Consider the following 8,652-nt stretch of genomic DNA (forward strand, 5'->3'; position numbering starts at 1 on the left):
TTTGTACATCATTAGGGTGTATTCACATGGAGGAAAATGGTGAGGAATTTGGTGTGGAATTTCAGCGCTGAGAAAAAGCCTCCCATTGACTTCAATGGGTTCCTTTTTCTGCTAGCAGGAAAAGGAATCCATTGAAGTCAATGGGAGTAGAGATGAGCGAATACACCCCCCCACACACACACATAATCAATGGTGTATAGAAAAAGGGCTAGAGAAGGTGGGAGGGGAATTGAATTTTTTCTGCGATCACCGCGTGGTATTCAACTGAGTACACCAATAATTATGAAGGGGAGGTATTCGATGGAATACTACTCACTCAACTCTAAATGGAAGGGTTTTTTTTTCAGCGCTAAAATTCCACACCATATTCCTCACCATTTTCCTCCATGTGAATGGATTCTTACTGTAGGACTAGCGAAAGATTGGTGTAACTACTGGGGCGGGGGGTGCTGGGGTGACTGTGGGTATAATTTATTTTGTTTTATCACTTTTTTCTGCTTTTTTTTTTTGTTTTTTTTTAATCCAGGATCACCCCTTTTAGAACCTTTCTGCAATTTTATCTGGTACTCCAATAATTTGATACAAGTCATATCGACGGTTAAGATATAATTACATTAATTTAATTAAAACTCAAATTTTCTGGGGAGGGGGGGGGGGGGTTCTAAGCCACTATATTATACACTGATGAAAAACCTCCAGGGTAAATGAAATCTTTCCCTGATCTTATTTTCTGTTCGCTATCTAAAGAGAGTAACTTATCTTCTCTTGTCATTCACACAATTTGCTTCATTTGTTCCTGTACAGGGAACATACAGCACAAAACAAATTAAAGCCATCACTTTCCTGGCTCCTGAGCCTTCGGATGACATGATGGGTGATACATAATTGAAAACTAATCTCTTTAAGCATCCTTTCCCTTTAACGCTTGTCAGTCAGACCAAGGTATCTGATAAACATTGGTATCTCTACTGCAGTTTGATCTACAACACCCTTCACCCCGGCTTTCCTATAGACAACACGTCTTACATCCCTTTAAATTCTTTATAGTCAGCAGTACTAATAATAAGATTATCACCTGTACGCTAGACCTCATGCCATTCTTCACAGAACTTGATGACTCAATCTTCTTCTCATATGTGAGCTTTTATTCTACATATTGAACCACTGCAGTATTCAGTCAATGTTTATAGCTTAGTCTTTAGAGAGTTGCTTTTTGCAATGCAGCTTTTTCTCGTTTCATTTTTTGCCAATTTGTTTTCCATTCTACCAGAAAAATAAGCTCCTGGTTCGTGACAGGTAGAATCTTTTACAGATCTAACATGAGAAATGCCCAGTTGCCAACACTACAGAGGATAATAATATCAGTGCATATAAGACAGGGACAGGTAAAGAATGGCTTGTTATATTCGCTTTCAGCATCCATGTTTAGATTTATCTTATATTAATATCTAGTAAAGAAAAAAGATACAAGCAAAGTTTCAACAACAAGTAACTTTTTAAGATCCAAGGTTAAAAAATTTTGTTACCTGCTTCAGTTACTTATATTTATTCCAAACTTCTTGCTGATATTCCCCCAGGTATATTATCCTCTTTCTGACTGCCTGTTAGGCTGGTCTTACACGACCGTAATGCTTTTACGGTCCGCATGTTGCTGATCAGCAACACTAGTTGCTGATCATCAACATACACTCTGCAGATGCCCGTAAACTGCCGCACTCCCCCATAGAGATCTATGGGCGAGTCCGTGCAGTGCCGTGAAATGCGGCCATTACGGACTTGTTCTAAAAAGTGCAGACCTCGGTTGCGGCCCGGCACACCACGGATAAAATATCCGGTGGTGTAAGAGGCCGCATTGAGTATAATGTGTCTGCAAAAGGTCCGCAATTGAAAACCCTCAATTGCGGACCATTTGCGGTCTTAACTACGGTCGTGTGAGGCCAGGCTAAACTATATATGTCCCAGTTACAGCTCTTTATCTCTGTAAGGACAAATCTAATAGCAGCTGCAGTATTGGGAAACTGGCTGTATGTGACAGTCAGACTCAGTAGATAGACAGCAGGCATTGTTTATTACCATCCCTGCCGCATTGATCGCTATACACAGCAATGGGAATCACCATGATGCAGATTTTAGCCACCACCAGGAATGGTGAGGCAGTTAATGCGTATAGTCACCTTACACTCATTGCTCTTACTTGTATGTCAGAGAAGAAAGGGCCCAAAGTGTCAGACCCGGCCGCCTGCACAAGTGTTAGTGAGGGTAAAATGGGGTTCAATAGTTGTTTAATCCCTTCGTGTCATGCACTATAATATTATGGTAGATGTCGAGGGTTTAAATATGGCACCTAGGGGCAGACAAATAACGTGTCTTGACCCCTGTCCCAGTTCTTTACAGTGAGAGAACAGTCAGTTGGGCCACAATAGACTTTTGTGTAGATCAGCTTCACATGTGATATGTCCAGCCCTGAATGGTCAAAAAAAACCCTGATTCTTGGCCATTAAAAACATGGCCGAGAATTGACCGTGGTTGTATAGCTTTACCATTTACCTTAACACTGCTGCCATTCACTTGATGTAAAGAAGACATTTCTGTTACACAGAGCTGCCTGCTTTATATGTAAATGCAGCAGTTCTATGTAAGTAACGTTATAGGCAGTGGGGTCAGGGTGGCAATTAAACTGTGGGTACAATCAGAAACCACCATCAAACTCACCGTCCACTGACTCCTCAGTCTAGAGGCCCTCAGGATTGAGGCAAACTCCAGAGGGGCTGGGGGAAGGTGTAACATAAAAAAATAGAAACAAATGCCTTGACACACTAGTATCCGCTGCAGCAGCCTAGTCAGTCAACTGCTGTAATTCGGTTCTCAGAGCCCATGCCCCTCACATGAACACTGATGCCAACCAGTAGCCTCAGCAGTTGCAGACGCCACTAATAGGCCTCAATGGTCACATAAGATGCAGAGCTTCTGGGGAATGAAGAACAGCGCACGACCAAACAGACTGCGGTTTATGACACCAGAACGCTGGAGACAGCTGAGCATATTTATTCTTCATGTTATATCTGCCTTGGTCCCTTTGCAGTTTGTCCAATTTCTGGACAATCTCTTTAAGAATAATATCCCAGTATAATGCACCCAGTATAATGTTCCACAGTGGCCTCCATACAACATAATGTCCCACAGTGGCCTCCACACACTATAATGTCTAAAGTAGCCCCTCCACACAGAAAAATGTCCCATAGTGGCCACTCTACACAATATAAAGCCCCATAATGGCGCTTCCACAAACTGTAATGCTCTGTAGTGGCCCATATGGCTTTCTTTACAAATTTTCCAAAAATGTTGAGTTTAGAAGAACACAAAATTAGGGGGTGTTCACCACCTATGAACCATTATTATACTCTGGGGTCCCTTCAGTTCTCTTCAAATAAGAGGGGGTCCAGGGGAGCTGGGGAAATGTAACAAACAGCGTTACTCACCATTCCTGGGCCTTGGTGCCAGTTTTCTGGAATGGCATCAGAGACCAGTGAGGCCTGTGATTGGGTCTCAGCAGTCACGTCAGCTTCGTAATGATGTCAGCTTAACATCATGTGGGCAGGGGTGAGCCTGCTCCTTTCGCCGCCCGAGGCTAACTGCAGAAAGCCGCCCCCCCCCCGCCGGAGGAGGGGGCGGATCGGGGGCGTGGACGGGCGGATTGGGGCGTGGTCGAGCGAAAGGGCGGGGCTTAGCCCCGTTCTCCGGCAGAGAGTAGGCCCGGAGTCTGCCTGCTCTCTGCCTGAGCGTGAGGGGAGGCTGCCGGAGCAGCGCAGCTCCAGTGGCCTCCCCAAACCACCGCTCGGTGATAAGCCAGTCCAGTCCTGGACTGGCTTAGGTTGGCAAAAATGCCGCCCTCCCTGAGGCCCTGGCACAGTGCCGCCTGAAGCGCTCGCTTCAGGTCGCCTCATGGGAGGTGCGGCACTGCATGTGGGTCACACTGGCATCATTTTGCATCAAGAAGCCGATGTCACAATCACAGGCCTCAGCCTCAGATCTGAAGAGATCCCAGAGTATAATAGCAGTTTTGTTTTGAACCTGTTCAGTACCAATGAAACCACTGGGCAAATTTGGTGCGACAAATCTCGTGAGATTGGCCCAAAAAATAAAATGGCCCACCTTCCCTTCATGAGCCCATGTACAGCCACATTCAATAACTGAGCAGGCACCTTAGCTGAGGGGTTTCTGGCAGCAGTACCGGTGACTTTGATGGCAGGCGTTTACCGATCAGATGCCATGGTCAAACATAACCATGGCATCTGAATGATTACTTCTCATTGCCCTATGGTAACAGGAAAGGTCTCCTGCGACGTAATTGTGTGAGCTGTCCTGCTACCATGGCAGTCTTCTAATGCTCCCAGGTAGTAATAGCAGTTGTATAGTTACATAGGGAGTTTGCCTTAGATTTTAGTACAGTTGTACTGCAGTGGCACAGGTGATCTAAAGATCACATGATCAAGCTTCCAAAAGTGGGGTAAAAAAAATTAGTTTTTAAAAATATTTATACATTTACATATTAGGCATCCCCAACTCTGAAAATGCCTGAGCTATTAAAATATCAAAACATCACAAATAGTGAAAACTATAACGTTTAAAAATCAAAATGGCTTAGTCGCCATTTTTTTTGCCACCTCAACTCACCAAAAAATGGAATAAAAGTGATCAAAACTACGTCACAATCTACTTTCCTGTCCGCATGTTCTGTGCGGAGATCTCATGGTAAGCACATGGACCCCATTATAGTCTATGGGGTCCGTGTGGTTTCACTGCACACTGCTTGCAAATGCGTTCGGGGGTCTCCATGCGGACTACCCGAACGGATTACCAAACGCGTAAGGGTAACGCTTGTTTCACACCTGCATCCTGATTCCGTTCGAGGGTTCCGACCCCCCATTCTGCTTCAAAAATACTTGCAGGACTTTTCTTTCGGCATTTTTCAGGCAAAAACCTGGCTGGACCCCATTATACAGTCTAATCGGTCCGTGGGTAACCACTTTTTTAAGCAAATCAGGTTTCTGTTTTTCAGGTCCCCGAGCGGATCCATAGAATGTAAACTGGATGCAGGTGTGAACCTAGAATCAGTGGAATTCTGGTTAATCTCATTCACATATTGTAGGGAAAAAAAGAGCCACATAAAAGCTGCATTTTCAGAAACACATTTGTTTTTGAAAAATACAACATGTCAATTTTAGCTGCGGAATTGGGAACATCTTCTGTATAGATTTAATAAGGGAAGAAAAACTTTAGCGAAAAACACAGCAGAAAAAAAGCACAATTCATTTTCACAATATTTTTTAGTTGGGTTTTGCTACATGGAGCTGTAGCCTTATGCGATTTTGCCCCATTGCTCAAATTCAACACCATTTAGAATTTTACAACTGTACATTGTACAGAATATTAAATGGTGCAATTATTTTGTATAAGTATAAGGTGCTGGGCAAAAAATGGCCCTCAAACAGAAAAATACAAAAGTCATAGCTTTTGCAAATTCCTGTAAAGGAGGTGACATGTGGATTCAGACAGAGGCATAATGTGAAAACCCTGGGCCCCAGCGCAAAACCATATATATATATATATATATATATATATATATATATATATATATATATATTATAATATATATACATTATGATATTATGTAGCAGAGGGATCTGTACCCCTCCCTCAGACTAGTGAACTGGGGTACTCTAAGTATACGTGGCTGTCTTGATTCCCCCGACACCCCACCCCCCGACTTCCTGCAGCATTCCCCCCAGGGATGTGTGTTCTCTTCTAACCTGTTCCACATAGAGTACTGTTTTCTTTGACACAATATTACCTAAGCACAGTCTCTCTTCATAGTTGACCTTTAGAAACAAAAATTTCTTTTGGTTATTTCCAGTTTTCCATATCACAATGAATAGAAAGGTTCAGGCAGCTAAATATGGGCTATTTTCATAATTCACATTCATTTCCATAAGAATGAGCATAAGGGTTTTTTTGTTGTCCATAACAATACCAGTTTGCAAAAGTAATAAAGCGGTCCCATAAGTTAACCCCTTTAAGCATTTTCCCAAAGACCCTGAAAGTTATACAATACTGTACAGCCAATGGCAGCCATCTTCAGATATTGTATCCCATCTTCCATAAAAATCGACCTTAGATTTTTGGATACTTGTTAAAGACAAAAAGGTGACCAAGATGTGATACATGGGACATAATTGTAATATACATAAAAATATATAAAAAGCCTAACAGTAAGATGCCCCTCCAAGTTATATCAATCTAATGTTTCATTTCCTAATATCGTGAAATAAATGTTGATCTTGCTACTATTTCGGTCATGTAATTTCAGTAACATTCCAATGAGAGTGCAGGTCATGATAAGAAATGTGATTATATGTAAGTGTTGTCTTCACATATGAGTATATACAAGCACAGCCCTACATAAATCACAGCAATAAAACAGCCACACTAAGCCAGTTAAACTGGGATTTTATAGGCCCCCATAAAGTAGCTGCCCCCACTTTCACATTAGCATGATTTCATTTTATTAGGCAATGGTTGCTTTAAGGTCTTTAGTGCAATAGCAAATAAACCAAAAGGCTGCACTTCATGCCTAATATATGACTGAAAGATATTTATAAGCCAAGCTGCATTTATGCATCTTTATAAAGACATCATTCCAAGGCGAAATCCAAAAATATATTCCTTTAGAGAAAGAAGAATTTCAGGGCATACACTAAATAAACAGCGCAATAAAAGCAATAGCAGTTATTTAAGATGTCAGCGTAATTGCATCGACCAATAAATCACTTAATGTCCCTATAAATCTACGAGTAAGGTAGACAAATGCATAGACTGCACTTATTATCAAAGGAGATCTACTGAAGGTTTGAGGTGTCAATTATTTCCCTTATTTTTACTTTAAATGCACATGGTCGTGTTATAATGTAAGTGGCTATATCACTTATATAACAGCTTGTTATTGCACATTACTACTCTTATCAGCAAATATGAGATTATTATTGCCATTTTATTTCTTTATTAGTTACTAAAAAGACTGAACAAAAAACCCTCATTTTAGGCCTTAGCAGCATGACTTATGCGATGGCGGTCACACAGCTGTTTTAAGAACAACGAGCGTTAGTGAAAGTATTCACATGTCCATTTTTTTTTCAGGTACAAAACCAATATGCACTATCTTTGTCCATTTTGACGAACACATAGAACTAATAGAAATCAATAGATATATTTCTTTACAGATGTAAACATTCATGTTATATCTATCAGTGATTTGGGACAAAAAAGAAAAAAACAAAAGTGTCTGACCTCTGCATAAGCAATGCCGCCCCTGCTACCTCTTGTGTCACCCCCTCTACCTCATAGATTGTAAGCTCTTGCGAGCAGGGCCCTCAGTCCCATTGTGTGAAATGATTTTCTTTGTAATGTATCTTTCTGTCTGTATTTAAACCCTACAAATTGTAGAGCGCTGCGGAATATGTTGGCGCTATATAAATAAAATTTATTATTATTTATTATTATTCTAATTCATCTCAAAAATTTTTGCAACTGGCAGCAGATTGTGGACACCCTGTGCTACCAAACCAGTCTGATTTTAGGCGACCTCTAAGGGAGTTGCCTAAATAGACTCCCTGCTACTCACCTTTTAACACCAATAATGGTATCTGGACTTCAATGTGGGGAATTTGCCAGGTTGCTGCCTCCTGAGGTGGTCCCAGTATTGGCAGCAGCTGACCAGCCATGTCAGGGACTTTAGTACAATGTACTACAGGATCAGGCAAAATTAATATTGTGAATACAGACTAAAGAGGAAAGAATATAAACAGGTTAAAACAAAGGTTTAAAAAAAAACAGGTATTCTGGACCAGTAACACAGACTAAGTCAGGAACAGGCCAGCACAACAAATAACAGAGGCTGGTTCTAAAACAGGAATAACATGTAGGGCACCAGAACAGAAAGCGAAGGTATTAACATAATGGAAGCCCAAAAGCCGAACAATCAGAACAGATGCATATAGTCACTGAAATACTATTATTTATTTATAGAGCACCATTAGTTCCATGGTACTGTACATTATGATATTAAGGGGATTCTATCATTAAAATAACATTATTTTCTCTCTAACACGTAGGAATAGCCTTAAGAAAGAGTCTTCTCTGTATCAGAGATAAATATATGTTAGATGGCAGGACATATGTACACTAAAATGCAAACTTGGTGGAAGAACAAACGAACAAACACAGAAGGAAAATGTGTCCAAATGTTATAGATATAACATCAGCATGAGCCAGAAACATAACTCAAACAGACACACACACACGGATAGCATGCATCCAAACAGCAGACCATGATACTGATACACGGGCAGACATGCATTGGCAAGAGGAACTTTAGCAGGTAAGCACACTAATCCTTAAAGGGGTTGGCCACTTTGAGAACCAATACAGACTCTGACCATGGTCATGTGATTTACAGTCCATGGTCATGTGATGAGCACACAGGTGCTGCTCATTACAGTCACAGCACAGTAATCAGACCTCTGCCTGGTAATCAGCTGTGCACCTGTGTGCTCATCACATGACCATGGGCCGTAAATCACATGACCATGGTCAGAG

The sequence above is a fragment of the Leptodactylus fuscus genome, chromosome 3 (genome assembly GCF_031893055.1).
Source record: "Leptodactylus fuscus isolate aLepFus1 chromosome 3, aLepFus1.hap2, whole genome shotgun sequence".
NCBI classification, from domain to species: domain Eukaryota; kingdom Metazoa; phylum Chordata; class Amphibia; order Anura; family Leptodactylidae; genus Leptodactylus; species Leptodactylus fuscus.